The following is a 16,650-nucleotide window of genomic DNA, read 5'->3' as shown; positions in this document are numbered from 1 at the left end:
GCGCAGAGCACCTCTTACCTCGGTATGGAACTAGACTCTGTCCGTATGTCAGCACGTCTCACCAACGAGCGTGCACAGTCAGTGCTGCGTTGTCTGAGGTTGATCAGTCAGAATCCCTCGACGCCGCTGAAGAATTTTCAGAGGCTCCTGGGGCACATGCCGTCCTCGACGGGGGTAAACCCTCTCGGGTTGATGCACATGCGGCCGCTTCAGCACTGGCTACAGAGTCGGGTTCCCTGGACGGCGTGGCACGCCGGCACCAGGCGGATTACGGTAACGCCTCAGTGCCTTCGCACTGTCTTACCCTGGTCAGACTTGACCTTTTCTCCGAGCGGGGGTCCCGCTCGGACAGGTTTCGAGGCGTGTCGTGGGAACGACAGACGCCTCCCTGCAAGGGTGGGGTGCGGTGTGCAAGTGGGCACGCAGTATCGGGTCGGTGGACAGGTCCCCGACTGCGTTGGCATATCAACTGCCTAGAGTTGTTGGCAGTCCTTCTGGCACTGAGGAGGCTCCAGCCCCTCGTGCAGGACAAACACGTGCTAGTCCGGTTGGACAGCACGACTGCCGTAGCGTACATCAATCGCAAGGCGGCATACGCTCACCGCAGTTATCACAACTCGCCCGACTCCTCCTCCTTGGGAGTCAGCAGGTGAATCCCTGCGGGCCACGTTTCTTCTGGGCAACCTGAACCAGACAGCCGATGCGCTCTCTCGACAGTGTACTCCCCACGGAGAGTGGCGACTCCATCCCCGTGCAGCCCGGCTCATGTGGGAAGCGGTTCGGCAGGCACAGGTGGACCTGTTGCCTCCCCGGACTCCACCCATTACCCGCTATGGTATTCCCAGACCGAGGGTCCCCTCGGCACGGATGCCCTAGCACACAGCTGGCCGCGGGACAAGCGGAAGTACGCCTTCCCCCCAGTGAGCCTCCTTGCACAGGTCCTGTGCAAGGTCAGAGAAAGGGGCATCAGGTTCTGGTGAGTGGTGCCATACTGGCCCAACCAGACCTGGCTCTCGGATCTGGTAGATCTGACGACAGCCCCCCCTGGCCCATTCCCCTGACGAAGGACCTTCCGTTGCAGGGGAAGGGCACGTTGTGGCACCCCAACGCAGGCCTCTGGAACCTCCATGCCTGGCCCCTGGACGGGACGAGGGCTTGCCCGTTAGCGGTCCGGGAGACTGTCTTACAGGCTAGAGCCCCGCCTCTAGGCGGTCATACGCTTATAAGTGGCGCCAATTGTCCTGGTGTTCTCCCCGGGAGGAGAACCCGCGGAGTTGCCTGATCGGATCAGTGCTGACCCGCAGGTAAGTATCCCCGTCAGCACAACCTGGTCACCAGGTTCCTCAGGAGCGCGAGAGGGGTGTGTCCACCCTGGCCGCGCTCCGTACCCTCTTGGGACCCTAATGTGGTCCTACAGGGCCTTGGTACGGCCCTGGTGAGCCCCTAAGTATTGCCAATCTTCCTCAGTCGGATGAAAGATGCACTCTTTGTGGCGCTCACCTCCATCAAGAGGGTGGGGGACCTACAGGCATTCTCTGTGTCCCAAAGGTGCCTGGAACTCGGGATCGGTAATTCTCACGTGGTCCTGAGATCCTATCCCGACGACGTGCCCAAGCTTCCCACTACTCCCTTCCGGGACCAGGTGGTGAACCTGCAGGCGCTCCCCTCCGGAGAGGAAGACCCAACCTTTCTATGTGTTGTGTCCAGTACGCGCGCTGCGCCTCGGTCTGGACCGCACACAGAGCCTCAGAAGCTCTGAGCAGCTCTTTGTCTGTTCTGGGAGACGGCACCCGGGGGGGGCTGTCTCCAAACAGAAGTGGCGCACTGGGTACCAATCCCAGGATCGCCGTGCCCGCTGGCAGTGAGAGCCCACTCCACTCGTGGGCACTGGCACAGGGCGCCTCTCTGGCAGACATTTGTAGAACTGCGGGTTGGGCTACGCCCAGTACCTTCACGAGATTTTACCACGTGGAACCAGTTGCAGCACATCCCTTAAACGCCGCCAACGTTTAGGGTGGGCTCCTGGTTTGGGCGTACGCCTGCGAAAGCGCCTTCTCCCCTCACCAGGTGAGACTAGTGCGCTATTGTAGCCTACCTACTTTCCCCTCTCGGGCGAAGTATAGGCATTCCATCCATCACTAAGCATTGCACTTGGTAACAGACTGGGCGGAGCCGTCTGTTAGAACCAGGTCCGTTACAGGTAGAGTACTCCCTGCTCAGGCAGACCCCTGTATTAGGACTAGTGCCCCATACGTAGTGACTCCCCTTTGGGTCGTCCCGTGTGTTGAATTCCTCACTCAGGATTTCCCGATTGGTGAATCTGTGACCTCCCCGCCGGTGGTAATCCCACCTGGATTGTCCCCCTATTCGGGCTAACACCGTTCCGCATGTTGTTCTCCCCGCCGGGGAGACCATGTCATGTCTCCACATGTACCTCCCCTCCGGGTAGGATGTGGCCTCCGTAGCACACTCTTCTAAGAGGAGAGCAGTGTTTCCCCAGTGTTCGGCTCCGGACAGCTCCTCGCTACTAGAGGCGTACGCCACTGTCCGTGAGGCCGTCAGTAGAGGCTTCTCGGTATGACCAATACTATATGACTGGAAGATTACGTCTCGCGGTAGCACTCTGGGACTCGCTAGCCCAATCAGGGTCGCTCCGCTAGAGGTCGTGATATCGGTGCAAGCGCTGTGGCGTTTAAGATTGATCCCCAGTCAGTCTCTCACAACGTCGAGAGACCGACTGAAGGGGAACGTCTCGGTTACGTCTGTAACCTCGGTTCCCTGATGGAGGGAACGAGACGTTGTGACTTCATGCCACAACGCTGCACCGAATCACTGCAGTGAACGGGAGTGCCCTCTCAGGTTCCTCAGTACAAAGGGTGAGTGAATGACCGCCGCCATCTTCCTTTATACCCGTATGCACGGGGCGCAGACTGGCGTGCGCGTGCCATTCGCCAAGCCCATTGGCGTTTTATTAATTAATTATCTCGGAGAAGGTAGGTTCTCAAGATCAAACCCCAGTCAGTCTCTCACAACGTCTCGTTCCCTCCATCAGGGAACCGAGGTTACAGACGTAACCGAGACGTTTTTGTGACATTTGAGATGTGATTTCGAAATGAAAGGTTGCTGTCTAATATAACGCCTAGATCTTTTACTGTATTTGTTGGAGTAACAGTACATCCTTCAACTTGCAGTTTATAATCAGAAATATTTGGTTTGCGTGTCTTAGGTCCGATAAGTAATATTTCTGTTTTATTAGAATTTAAAAGAAGGAAATTATAGGTCATCCAATGTTTTATATCTTCAATGCACTCTGCCAATTTGGGTAGCTGGGAGGAATCATCTGGTCTTGATGAGATATATAGCTGAGTATCATCTGCATAGCAATGGAAGCTAATTCCATGTTTTTTAATAATGTTTCCAAGGGGAAGCATGTATATGGAGAACAGCACGGGTCCCAGAACCGATCCCTGAGGTAATCCATAATTTACTTGCGTTAAATAGGATGATTCCCCATTTAGATGGACAAATTGATGTCTGTCTGACAAGTAAGATCTAAACCATTGTAGTGCCTGTCCCTCAATACCGGTATAATTGTGTAAGCGATCTAGAAGTATGTTATGGTCTACGGTATCGAACGCAGCACTAAGGTCAAGCAGGACCAAGAGTGAGATGTTACCTTTATCTGATGCTATAAGCAGGTCGTTTGTAATTTTAACGAGCGCAGTTTCAGTGCTATGATGAGATCTAAAGCCTGACTGAAATTTTTCGTGCATGTCGTTATTTTGTAGGAAAGAGCACAACTGAGTGCACACTACTTTTTCTAGAATTTTAGACAGGTATGGGAGATTTGAAATCGGTCTATAGTTTCCTAGTTCATTTGGATCTAAGTTTGGTTTCTTGATTAGAGGCTTAATGACGGCCATCTTAAAGGGACCTGGGACATGGCCTAGATTAATTGACGAGTTAATAATGTTATAAATGGGCTCAATTGCAACAGGTAGTAACTCTTTTAATAATTTAGTTGGTATGGGGTCTAGTAAGCAAGTTGTAGGTTTAGAAGTTGCCATAAGTTGAATTAAATCTTCCTGTTTTATAGGTGAAAAACGCTGGAGCCTTTCTTTTGGAGCGATGGTTGGTGCGATGGTTGGTGCTAATGTTATTTAAAGATATTTTATTTTATAGCTTTAATAATGCTATGTGAGACTTTAATATATACAATCAAGTTAATTTATCAAACAATTTAACAATTGAGCAACTTGAATATCGATAAATTATAAACGTAAACTTAATATGTGCAACCAATTTACATATTTTATTTATAGGTCAGTTAAGACATTCTGGCACAAAAATTTAGCCATATTGTGTCTAGTCAGATCAACAAATGAGGTCTCACAATATTATGTCTTGGTTTACATTTGATAATGTTTTTTTGTGTTCATCAGAACAAAGAAATACAGATTTGGAACAACTCAGAGGTTGTCGAGTAAATGATGACAGAATAATAATTTTTTATACCCTTTAGCACAGACTTGCTTGTCATGGAACAAGAAAAATATTATTTGAGCTCACATGTCCCTTACAAGCAAATGTCCCAGATTCCCCTAATTCTTCTTGTTTTAAAGTCACAATTTTGGTCTAACCAAAATATTTTGAAATAAAACATGAAGCAAAAAATATTACATGTATGTTGTACATACTGCTGTGCTGTTTTTGATCCTCAAGCAAGAGCTACATCCTCAGGCAAGAAAGTAAAGGTCACTTCCTGTGGCCTAACCTATTGTGGCTATATTGATCCAGCTGTGTTGTTGACTGATTCTTTTTTGAAGATTAGAAAACAAACGGTTTAATTTTCAATTTAAAGAAAGATAATAAAAAAGAAGGAAAAATTGACTAGTGTCCAAGTGTTTTAGCACCTGAAGCCCTGTGAGAGTAATAAACGTCAAGGGGATATTTATAGCGTAGTATATGGAGAATGTCCAAATCCCCGCTCTGCAATAATCTACATGCGTCTGCTAACCACATCACACTTGCCCTCCTCTCTTTCACTTGCTCTCTTTCCCTCCCTTTGACACTGAGGCAAGCTAATAGAAAAGGGTACACGTATCAGCCCCTACTGATCTCATTCCATTCATTTACACTTTCACTGCAACCCCAGATCCTGCATGACCCCTGGCTTAGGATAAAATTAGCTTGCAATAACCTTTAGGACAGGGAAGTCAAATGAAGTTTGATATCAGCTTTAGTTTATTGATACTCTTGGATGACAAGTCAGTGTTATTTGGCCAAGATAAGTCACAAATTGACTGTGATTTATATTGCACACATTATATCTTGTTTGCCAAACCAATAGTTATAAACAGTATCACTATATAATGCTTTCGATCAAGGTTAAAAATAGTCAAACAAAACTGTGTCCGCTTATTGTGTGAATCTTTTATAGGACATGAGAAAGTTTATTTTAATTGAAAGTAATTATAATTTTTAGTTCATAATATCTGTCTGTCTTTCCAAAGCCTTGTACATCCAAATTCACATTTTTTCAGGACACACTGTTCTTTGACAACTCACTGTTGTTTTTTTTTGCAAAACATAAAGGGTGACTATAATAATTATTTATGGCAAAAAAATCATGAAATATGGAGATCCGAGGTTGCAGAAGAACAGCAGCGATATATTGATTCAGCAACAGCTCAGGGGTGCGTTTCCCAAAAGTGTCGTTAGGCAACTATGGTCGCAAGTTCCATCCTCCGGCATTCAACGATTTAAGTGTTTCCCAAAACCATCGTTCCAACCATCAATCGCAAGCAGCGTAGTTGGAACTACAGCTTTAAAGCATTGATCCTTATCACATTTAGGCATTTGGCAGACGCTTGTATTCAAAGAGACTTACATTGCATTATCCTAAACATTTATACATAGGTATCTGCAATCCCCTGGGCTCGAACCCACAACCTTGCGCAATGCTCTTACCACTGAGCTACAGGAAAGCTATGTTAAGTGTATGTTAAGATTGAACAGGGATGGTGACGAGCAGGTGACAAGACTCAAACAATGACAGGAACTAGCGGGGAGATCGTAGGACAGGTGAGAGGATGACACACTAATGGGACTCTAACTGGGAAAAAAAGAAACGCGACACCGGAGAGAATGCATGGCACGTCGAAACAAAACAATGCCATGCTCCTCTCCACATTAAACACATGGGTTTGTCATGATCCTTCCAAAAGACTTGAAAATCAAGACAAGAAGAGGCATATAGGTCTTATAGGTTTCAGAAAGTTTTTCTAACAAAAAATGTTACGTAACAACTTTTCTTAGTCCCTTATTGGGCAATTCTTCCGGAAAAACACCGCTTACCATCAAGATTGGCTGCGCTGTGGGCCTGCAGCTGCTACTTGTTACTCTTGCGATAGTAAGAGAAGTTGAGGTGTGTTTGTTTGTTCTTGGCACTTCCGTGATCGATGTTACACAAAGGTGGATATTGTGGATAAGCAGATTGTTTGAAACTGATAGATGGAGCGGTCCCAGCGCTAAAATATGCCGGTTATGTCCGCACAACTTATAGTGAATCAAAACAGTGATGCAGGGATAATGCGATGATGTATTGTGTGCTCGTGATTTAGTCCCCCCTAGCACAACATCTGTTTTCCCAAATTATCGTACAGCTGTATCAATCTTTTATAAACTTATCAAACTAAATACTTTTCGAAGATAAGAAGTATGCAATACTACTCTATAGGTACTCAAGATTAATATGAGATTGGCAGAAACTGCGCGTTCAACCAGACCTTTAATGTTTAAGCGGGTTTTCAGTGCTTATTAGAGCATAAGGACTTTGGTGTGAAAGAGTTGTCGGGCTATGTGGCATATGGTGCTGGTATTTTTAAAGTTCATCAGTGACCACAGCTACTTTTCACAGGCAGCCTGAGCCAAATACATCAATACCCCAGATTAGAAGGTTGTCTTCGTCCCCTTTGCCATATCAAGGGTGCTGAGAGCATGTTTGGAGATCATGAAGAGCATATTCGAAAAATAACAGCGCTTGTAAACATGTGAAAGAGTAAGAAGGAATGACTATGAGAGAAAGTGAAACTGTAATATTAAGTGTGCTTGAGTGAGACAGCATGTGTGGGTTTGTGTCCATATAAATCATTTCACCACAGCTGCAACCTGTTCCCCGATCCATCCGAAGATAAGCCTTCTCAAATCTCCCTCCGACATCATCTGGCTATTCACTGAGTTCTCAGGTTTGTTCGCGAGCACGTGTGCATGGATTGCTGCAACTGTAAATGGCATGGAATATAATTACATGCAATAAAAGTCATTCAATATGCATCCCATATAAATATCCACATCAAACATAATTGATGATAATCACTTAATACTTTACAAATTATAATGCATATTTGGCACACTAAAGAAAACCCATGAAATAATGGGTGGTCATGTAAACTATGATTTCTATGATGTAATTTCCTGTTTCATTACCGGTGAGTTTGTATTTTAAAGAAGAATGAAATTGTTTTAACCATATGTAAAGGGCATGTGGGTGGACGGGGTGCATTTAGCATGGGGGATTGAGAGAGTTCAGGGAGTAAGAAGAGAAGAAAACAGCAGATGGAGTTTGGATCAGTCTCCCTGAGACTTGGCAGTCAGATTTCATACTTTGCACGTACAGAGTGAATCTCTTGTTCTGTCATGCGGACAAACGCACAAACACATAATTCAACACATGGCACTCACAAAAAGTTTAAATACCTACAATACTGTCCATTTATGTACAGTTTGAAGCAAATATTTTATTTTTCAAATTATTGGATTGAAAACTTTTTCATAAAATAAATATTTTAACACAGAAATAACACAAAATCAACACAAATATATTTGCAAAGTGCTTATAACTAAATTTATGAAAAGTTAAACACAACATACGGATAGTTTGATTTCAAACTTAGACAATTCCTGACAAGTTTTGTCAGCAGAGATAGCCCTGAGGTTAGTGCTCCAAAAAGTTCCAAATTCGAACAAAGTTCGAGTCCCGGCTCATGGTCATGATTCCACCCCTTTACTTCTTGCCCTCTCGCTCTCCTACTACACTAATAACTGTAAAAAAACATCTTAAAAAAGGTTTTGTCAATAGACATCGTATTGAGAAAACTGCAATAATACCATATTCTGATTTCTATATTTTTCATAATTTCATCAATCACTCTACTTCTGTTCTTGCATTTGTTATGCAATATGCATAAGTGCTATGAAAATAAATCTGAATTGATTCAGACATGCTATAGGCGTTTCATAGGCGTAATTGCATATGTGTATATTGTAGTCACTATATTCAGCAGCATGTCAAAGTAAAATGGTATGTTTCTGTCTGTCAGCAGCTACATGGGCCAAGCTGGGCAACAGAATGGGGTTATTGGAATCTGGCCTTTTACACAGGCAATATACAGTAATGCAATTAGGCTAAATTTGCGTTAGTTTGATTATGAAGATTCTGGGAATTGTTCTAGTGACTTGATCTTGTGTTACCTAGCAATTTTCCAAATCTTTTAATTAGAGAAAAGTTATTAATAATTGTGATATGATATATATAGTTTCATGATTCATTGGTTGTGTCTGCCATCTCATTGCCTCATTAGATCTGCTTACTGAAGCATTCATCAAACACCAGCATCATTTTCACAGAGGATGACAACTGGCTATCTACTCACATTTTCTGTTCTTTACATGCTCATGTGCTCACATACTGTACATACAGTCAGAGATGCCTCTGATCAGCAACGTTTCAAGACTTATCACCATACGTTTTTAACACTGTGTGATCTTTTTGTCCATTCCCACAGTTGCTCGTTGTGTGATGGACATGGGAAGCTGGGGGGGTCTGAACAGCTGAGAGGAAAGCAGTCTTTAGCCTGGTCTGGAATAACAGTGTTAACAATCTATGAGAACAGTGACGCGACCTCAAAAGCAGTTGACGTAATTTCACCGCACGACTTCAGACATAATCACGATGATGAAAGTTTGCATTCCAAAATAACAAGAACATTTTAAAGTGTTCAATTAAGTTTACATCAAACTCAGTAATCTTGTAGTGACTGGTTACGTCTAAGTTTTTCAACAGGCGTAATTGCAAATATCACTTGTGGCAACAGACTAATAAAAAACTTTAACTAATGTCTCAGGAATATTGTTACATATTAATAAATCATTTTGATTGTTTTTACTATTCTGCTATACAGTCAAATTGCATTTGTTTATTCAGGACATACTGTACACTACAAATGTTCAAAAGTTTATGGTCGCTTGACTCGACTGAAATGTTTTTGATCTTAAAAACTTTTTGGTTTGAATGTTTGAATTCAGTCATATGGGATCAATACAAATGTGCTAGCAATTAATACATTTTTAATTTCAGGACCAAAAATTGAAGAAAAAAACATTAAATAATACCCCAGAATATATATTGAGTATTGTATTAAATCTGCGGGGCAAGACCTCAAGAAAATAAAATGCTAAGAGTCATATAAAAATGGCCACTAAAGACATTTTTTTATTTAGATTGATTTGGAGTCAACATAATTCTCATAGTTGCATTGTGATTTTTTATAGAATGTGTAAAAAAATTAAGAATTAGTAAGTCACCCTTAACGGTGAGCTGAACAGTAGTGCATATGTTGCATGTCTAAAAATATGAACATACAGTATGCGTGCACATACATGAGGCTTCAGTTCCTCTTGATTGTAAATTTATAATTTTACACTGTAATGAACCTTCCAGGCAAAATTAAATAACACATCAAACTTGATGTAGAAAACAAAGAGCATGTCAACAAATAATGAAAGCACTATTAACCAAAAGCTGTTCTTTTAAAACAAGCACAAACATTAATATGCAATGAATGTCCCATGCAATAACTTGGCCAGACGGGTATAGTTTGTGAGAGAGACACAAAAAGACAGACAAGTGTTGTGTGGCTCAGGATACAAACAAACCTTAAACATCCACTGACTGACCTCAATAACTGAAAACAGATACACATGACATGGCTATACACACTGGTTATCGCCCCTGGGCTACGGTCAAGGAAAGGACTGGCAGCTGTACTAAGGGAGATCAACCTCGGGCTCATCTTCCTTGAATTAGCTTTAGTGACCCTGCAGACCCTCTGGTATGGAGAGGTGACCTCCACCTGACCAAACTCAGCCGTTCACTGCCAGATATTCACCAAATGACAATGATGCTGGAAATTAAATAAAGGCAACATCACAAATCAGAGCAAACAATAATTTTGAAAAGTAGCAGATAATGGCAGTAAATGGCTGATAGCTAAAAAGATTGAAAGCAATAGGTGTGTGTAGAATGACCTGCAGGTGCTCTGAAACATCAAAGGAAATACATTTTGGAATTCATTTTAGCCTTCACACTTACTTTAATGTTACCCAGATTGAAAATTCATCTGCTATCCATTTAAAAATAAAGAGTTATGCTATCATCCACAATGTTTTGCAAATATGAATAATATATTTGTTAGAGGACTATAGGATTGTAAATTTAAAGCAGGCATAGAGGAGCACCACTTAAAGTAGAGCCAAACACACATGGGCCTGCACTATACAGAAGCGCATTTCCTTTGAAGGTCTCTTCATTTTTAAAAACGATTATTTGTTTCACAGATGGCCACAGTTTGCGTGTGTCCCTAATATGTCATGCAGCCCACAGAAAAATTAATTTCCTCTCCAAAAATGAGAAAAGCAGGAAGACTGGTTTTTAAAAATGAAGAGGGCCTCACATTCACCATACTATGCCTCCCACCACAAATAAGAAATAAGGCTTAAGAACAAAGCCCAAAGACACAATAAAAGGTTGAATTACACTAAAAAAGCCTCCGAGTATCACTCTCTGAGTTGGAATTACCATACTTTGAATGATATACCAGACTGCACATCCAACCGCATGATGTGTCATATATCAAAGTAATTTTATAAAGTGCATTTCCATAGCACGGCCTCAGATGGTTGGATGGACAATGCTGCCGAAAAACTGGACACCAAAACAAACCTTATTAAAGGCATCAAATGGTGAGTTCAAGTTCATGACCCAAAAGAGGTTATGTTTTATATATAATATATTTTTTAAATCTTTACGACACTATATACTGAGATTGTACAAGACGCACTGCACTGAAGAGACTTACATGTCTGGATGAGATGAAAGAAAACACAGACCTTTGAAAGTGCTGTTACATTCTGTGCCAGCAGAGGGAGTTTTTTTTCACTTTGCATAAAAAGTAGTTCTTTAATCTGGGTATGATAAGTGAAGGGTTTTTAATGTTGTCTAAAAATTCCTCAGGTGGAACTATAAATAAATGTAAAGCATTTTTCTTTGTTTTACGTTTGGATGTTGTAACAAAATTGCTTTTATTTTAAATTTTAGGTTTGTTTTAGGTTTTAATTTTCTCTTTTTTCCATCTTATTTTTGTCTATTTTGCTTAATTCACCTCAGACATTCTAACCATACAGTGTTTATAACATTAAAACTAGCAGTTATGCTCCACGAAATGTACACAATGATTAATAAAAACAAATATATGCTGCACAACAGCAATTTAACCTCAAGTAAATATGTATGTAGTTATCTCAGTACTACTGTATGTCACTACTCTGTATTCGTGAAGTAAAGCTCACATGGTGCTGAGTGTTTGGTACACCTGTCGCAGGCTGAGATCAGTGATTGGTGCAGAAGAGTTTGGCAAGGTCACTTCAGATCACGCAGGGGCCCCCGTGGTCTCTGTGGATCTCCGGCGTGAATCCGCAGGGATTGCACGAAACCTGTCAATCACAGAAAGGAAAAACATCTAAGCTCGGTTTCTGGGGCCTCTCCGAATCCGCAGGAAGGGTTAGCATCACTTTGGCTGATGCATTTACATTCTGAGAGTGTAACAGGATAAGGATCGTACAATATTACACTGACATTGAAAAAAACATTTTTACACAGCATCACATCTATTAGGATCAATTCGTGGTAAGGCCATCGAACTCTGCTGGTGACTTGCAGATGATCTGGAATCTACTACTAATAGGTGACAAAGTGTTCATAAACTCAATAATTTACAGCAATAAAATAAACAAAATATCGTATTAAGTATTTTCTCTGTGCTTGTAAATGAACTAATAAAAATAAGTTGTTCTTCTGATCCGACTGTTAATCTTTATGCAAACAGCTGAGTCTATATGTGAGTCTATCTACTTCCTTCCATAGGCTAAGCCTTACTTTGGAATGGTGCGGTATCATAATCAAAGGGCATCATATGAAGTCAAAGGCCATCCCATGTGGGTAAAATACTCCTGACCTCCCTGTGAGCTAAGAAGAGGCTTTGAGAAGGTGAAATCGGGAGAAAGACACCAATATGATTGCATTTAGTTTTTCTAAAGGGGTTAGAGGATTAGACCGAAATCAAGCCCACCACCTCTTTATCTTTTGCCCCTTGTTTTTTTATTTCTCCACCCACCCGTGTGATAGCGTACAGTGCAGCTGTCCCGTTTCCCTCTAATTTTTCTCTGTCAAATTTCAACCTATAATTAGCAGAAAGGACCGCTGTGACTTCTCACGAATGTGTGTGTGTGTCTGTCTTTTCCAGAACTAATAAACTAATCCCTCTCCTCTTGGACATCGCTTGGCTGACAGGTTCACAAGTGAACACTCAGCATGGTTCTGTTTCTCGACCCCGCTACATATCCCGATAAAGCCCCCCATAATGTCCATAAGCAGCCCCAATGGTACCCCGATCAGTCTCTGATCAGTCACAGGTCTATGTCATGCAAACACAGTTTGATTAATAGCTTTCTGAACTGGAATTGCACATCTGTGCTAAACTACAAATAAATGAATTACTAGTTATTCATTATAGCCACAAGATAAACTGTTATTTTATTAAAAGGGTCATATGGCATGAATACGTTTTTTTCTGCCATGTTTGGTGTATTATTAGTTGCCCATGCATATATCATTCACACAAAATTGCTTAAATGTAAGTGTCGGAACAAAATATGAATTCTATCTAAAAGCGAATGCTCACCCAGCCTTGCGTAACCACACCCCCACAAATCTACGTCAGTTCGTGGTATGATTTGACTAAGACCACCCAAATGTATACGCAAGTAAGGTGGGGGACCTCTCAGTAGAATTGCTCTGGAACCTGATGTTCCAAATATGGTAAGAGGCGTTACATTTCTGTCACACGCTTGCAGTATTCGACCAATCACTATGCACTGGTTAACTGGCCAATCATAGCACACCTCGCTTTTCAGAGCGATGAGCTTTTGTAAATTATAAAGAGGCGGGGCAAAGAGGGGATACAAACATGCACGGTATGTGGAAAATACAGCCTTTTTTAACCTTAAATCGTGTATACACATTGCATTACATCTAAAACAAACAATAATATTAGTTTTAGCCATGCCGTATGACTCCTTTAAATTATTATCATGAAATAGTTACAGTGCTTTATAATGTTAAATTATGTTATTTGTCACAAGTTTTTCCAGACAAAACTCTAGTTTATAACTGCTATTGCTTTCATGGTGACCTCAATGTGTGTAGGACAAGGTCACCATGGTGTCATTTACAGTGCATTCAAGCCATACATTTGACCAATGTGTGTGTTCCTTGGGACGTGTTTTTGCTTTCCTACATTTTACAAAATACCTAATTTTGTGTTTAACAGCACAAATATATATCCATATAAACTGTATATACAATTGTGTTTAATAGTTTAATAATAGTTCAATAATTACTACCAGAGAAGTGCGAATTAAAGTAAATATAAAGTGATAGTTTAGCCAAAGATTTACATTAACTCAATAGCTTGACATTTCAAACACTTGTGTTCTGCAGAAGAAAGAAAGTCATACAGGTTTGAAATGACATGAGGGCGAGTAAATGGTGTCAGAATAAAAGATTTTGGCTGAACTGTCACTTTAATTGTTTCAGTGTATATGTTTTTTTATTTAAGACTGTATAACAACACTTTGAGAAAACAGCTGTGTATACCAATGATTAAAGATGAATAAAAACTCCCCTTTAGGTCACTTAGGTGATCGAAACATCCAAAATTCTACCATAACAATTTCCATTTTAAATACAGTTGTGTAAGTCAGCGTGTAAAATGTGACAAATGCAGCAAGCATTACATATACAGTAATATTTCTCTTGAAATGTGATATTTATCCCTGTGTAAACCATGTAATTCATAACATTACAAAGTCATACTTATTTTCCTCCTTTCTCACACTTCATTTGGGAATTATCCAGGGTTAGGATGGCTTTCGTCTGTTCCACAGGCTGTGTGTGCTTTAGCCGTGTCTCCTAGAGCTTTAAGGCTTGATTTCCGCAGTTATTTTTTACCCGGCAAAATGCTTTTATCTGCCATGAAAATAACTTAAGTCTAGTTGCTTGATTCAAGGTTTGTTTACACTAAATGAATGAAAGCAATAAATCGGCTTAGTAATAATACATTTGTTCTTTTAGCACCAGCCACGATTCTCGTGTTATTTAAACCATTATGTTGTTTTATTTTAATGCCTATACATTCTTTATAAAAGGTGCTTCAAAAGGTTCTTTGAAGCCATAGAAGAACATTTTGGTTCGATCAAGAACCCTTAACATCTGAAGAACCTTTTTGTTTCACAAAAGGTTCCTTGTGGCGAAAAGAAATTAAGATTATAAAAAAGCTGGTTTTGAAGAACCTTTGACTGAATGGTTCTTCTATGGCATCACTGTGAAGAACCTTTAAGCACCTTTATTTTTAAGAGTGTAGGTATATAGTACGGTTGTAAACAGAGGTGTAAACTTTTACACCTGTCATGGAAACAATATAAATAATGGATTTCAACCTATATATGAAGGATATAAATACGTACTGTATGTATAGGAACAACGTAATACATAAAGAGCGACTGTGGAAAAATAGGTCCTGATACTTGATTGACAGGTTCATATGCAGAGACCTGTACCTTGGCAACCAAACTTTGGTTGCTAGGATAACATGACCAGATGGATGGAACGACTGATTTTCCACAGTGACTGGCTAGGTTTAGTGATGGAGGTGCTGGTGGGGGCTTGATCTTGGTGCTCCCTATAAGAGCAGAATAGCACATTGAGATGACTTGGCAACAAGAAAATGTATTAGATTCAGGGGACAAATAATTAACAGACATCAGCTGGCTGGAAAGAGCAAAGGTTGTGCTACAAATATAGTCGTGTTTTTCCAAATAAATCGTCTGTGGGCGGGAAGGAGCGATAGGAATGACTGAATATGTCAAGCGTACTGATCCTACACTCTGATTAATGTGACAGAAGTACATGCTGAAATAGAACATCAAACACAGAGCGTTCCGGTCTTCAGAAAGAGAGAGAGAGTGAGTAAGAGAGAGAGAGAGAGAGAGTACAACTGTTATAAGTGAAAGTCAGGTTGTAAGATTTGTGTCAGTTAGATACTCACACCTGCAGAAATACACTGTTCAAATCATTCAGGTGTGGAATATAGATTATGTCTGCAAAAGAATTTCAGTGAGACCCCTTGTGGCTACACATTAACATATTTAGCTAAAAAAATGAAGCAGCAGCAGCTTTCTTTGACAGAAAAAAGAATTGGCGTCAAAAGCATTTAGCATATCTGCGGCCTTAAGCTGTCCAATACTGTAAAATTAGCACCTTTATGGAAAGACGTAAGCATCTGGACAAGAACCAGACTGAGCATTGGGGGATATTTTGGCAGCTGCCGGGGCAGCGGTTAATGATGGAGCTGATAATATTTCTGTTTTTATTGACCTGTCAGTTCTTATCAGAGACTTTCTGTAAAAACATCCATCGCCTTTCAGCGCCACTCTTCAGAGGTCCAGCCTGCCGCAGGGGTCAGCGTTCGATTAAATCGGTCTGAACCACCAGAAGAAGGTTAAAATGACTCAGGCTAGAAAAAAGGATTTTAGAATGTGTAAAAAAATTAAATGGGGTTGCGTCGATTTTTTAGCATGTGCCAGTGATCTCAGTTACTGAGATCTTTCAAGCATCCTACAAAAACATTCCAGCTTTCATAATGTTTTGATTTTAAAACACTTAAAATATGCATTGCTACTTCAGGAAGGCTGCTTCTGTTAACAGATCCAAAAGAGAATCACACTGAAACAAACGGCAAGACAAACCCACTTTACAAGTTGCAAATCCTGACAACTTTGCGCATGAACCTGAGTTCAGTTTTAGCCTCCAAAGTAAACCATCATTCCTTGGCCAGCTCTCCTGCTTCATAAAGGCCTAGTGTAGTTATCACCTAACGTGTGAACCCAGTGCTCACACAACTTTTTATAAACAACACAACACTGCCAAGTACAACACACACAATTCCAACGATATACTATAAAAGTTTTAATATCGTACTGTATGTATAAAAAAGGAATAAATAGCTTTAATGCACCCCCTAGATCCTCATCCATCCATCCATCCATCACAACAGTCACAAGAGAAATGTACAAAATTATCAAAGCACGTTTATGTTGATATTTTCATAAAGCAATATGTTGCAGGGATCCTCAAAAAAACAGTTAACATAAAGGTGAAAGTTATAACTGAAATAAACACCAACCATTATTAAA

The sequence above is a fragment of the Barbatula barbatula genome (assembly GCF_947034865.1).
Source record: "Barbatula barbatula genome assembly, chromosome: 9".
In the NCBI taxonomy this organism is placed as follows: Eukaryota; Metazoa; Chordata; class Actinopteri; order Cypriniformes; family Nemacheilidae; genus Barbatula; species Barbatula barbatula.
Note: the sequence above shows the minus strand (reverse complement) of the source record.